Here is a 1,912-nt window from a genome sequence, read left to right as displayed (position 1 = left end):
GGTAACTTCTTGGATGAATTAGATGTGCTGCTCTTAACCTTTTCTGAGGATGGTACTCCCCTAGTTACGCTTGGAGACTTCAACATCCACCTAGATAAACCTCAGGCTGCAGACATCCACACTCTGCTTGCCTCTTTTGATCTCAAGAGAGTGTTAACTACGGCTCACAAATCAGGCAACCAAACTGGACCTTATTTACACATGACACTGCTCCACTGATCATGTACTGGTTATTCCACTGCACACCTCGGATCACTTCCTCCTCACTCTTAACCTCAACATGGTTCCTGACACAACACAATACCCCTACACATGTCATCTTTCTACGTAACCTACGCTCAACTCTCACCCTCTCGGCTATCTGCTATGGTTTCATCTTCCCTTCCTCTCCCTAAACAGTTAGCATCTCTTGATGCTAACAGTGCTACTGATCTTGTTTAGACACTTGTCTGTCCCTTGTCTTCCAGGCCAGCCCGTACCACTGACCTTAATATGTATCAATCTCTCCTCTCTTCCTTCTCTGCTAATGTCTCCACTGCTAAAAAGACATACTATCATAACAAAATTAACAATTCGTCTTACTCCCGCATGCTCCTTAAAACATTTTCCTCGCTCCTTTGTCCTCCTCCTTCCCCTCCTTCATCAACTCTAACAGCTGACAACTTTGCCACGTTCTTCATTAATTAAATTAAAACCATCAGTGCACAATTTTCCACACCACAATCTGTCAAGCACATCTTACCAGCAAACATACACTCGTTTACACCCTTCTCTTCACTCTCTGAGGCAGAAGTCTCCAAACTCATCCTTTCCAATCATCCTACTACTTGTCCGCTTGATCCTATTCCATCTCATCTCCTTCAAGCCATTTCTCCTGCCGTTGTACCTGCACTCACTCACATCATTAACACATCCCTTCACACTGGTGTTTTTCCCTCAACATTTAGACAGGCTCTTATAACCACACTACTTAAGAAACCCACCCTTAACCCATCTCTTTTAGAGAACTACAGACTGGTTTCCCTTCTTCTTTTCATTGCAAAAACACTTGAATGAACTGTGTTCAAGTCTCTGCCTTTCTCACACAGAACAACCTCCTCGACAGCAACCAGTCTGGTTTCAGAAGTGGACATTCAACCGAGACTGCCTTTCTCTCAGTTAAATCTTCAATACTTATCTTGCTGGATCTGTCCACTGCTTTTGACACGGTTAACCACCAGATCCTCCTGTCAACCCTATTGGCAAAGGGCATCTTAAGAACCGCACTCCAGTGGTTTAAGTCTTACCTCTCAGATAGGTCCTTCAAGGTACCCTGGAGAGGTGAGGTGTCCAAGTCGCAACATCTAACTGGGGTGCCTCAGGGCTCAGTTCAGGGACCACTTCTCTTCTTTGTCTACATGGCATCACTAGGTTCTGTCATTCAGAAACATTGCTTTTCATATCACTGCTATGCTGATGACACTCAACGCTACCTCTCATTCCATCCTGATGATCCGACGATAGCTGCTCGCATCTCAGCTTGTCTAACAGACATTTCTTGCTGGATGAAGGACCATCACCTTCAACTCAACCTTGCCAAGACAGAACTGCTTGTGGTTCCATCAAACACATCGTCTTATCACAATTTCACCATCCAGTTAAGCATATCAACCATAACTCCTTCAAAAACAGCCAGAAACCTTGGAGTTATGACTGATGATCAGCTGACTTTCTCAGACCACATTGCTAAAACTGCCCGGTCCTGCAGATTTGCTTTATTCAACATCAAAAAGAAGATGTTCTGTCCAGGCTGGACTATTGCAATGCTCTCTTGGCAGGTCTTCCAGCCAGTTCTACCAAACCTTTACAATTAATCCAGAATGCCGCAGCAAGATTCATTTATAATGAGCCAAAAAGAATGCACGTCACATCT

General features: G+C 44.2%; 1 protein-coding gene across 1 annotated transcript in view; it reads right to left on the bottom strand.

Moving 5' to 3' along the window:
* The window catches only part of inpp5b (inositol polyphosphate-5-phosphatase B), a 48,368-nt gene that overhangs the window by 45,459 nt on the left and 997 nt on the right, over positions 1 to 1,912 (bottom strand). The gene's annotated exons all lie outside the window — the stretch shown is intronic.

Source organism: Sinocyclocheilus grahami, unplaced genomic scaffold (assembly GCF_001515645.1).
Source record: "Sinocyclocheilus grahami isolate Dianchi unplaced genomic scaffold, SAMN03320097.WGS_v1.1 scaffold258.1, whole genome shotgun sequence".
NCBI lineage: Eukaryota > Metazoa > Chordata > Actinopteri > Cypriniformes > Cyprinidae > Sinocyclocheilus > Sinocyclocheilus grahami.
This window is presented reverse-complemented; position numbering and strand designations above follow the sequence as displayed.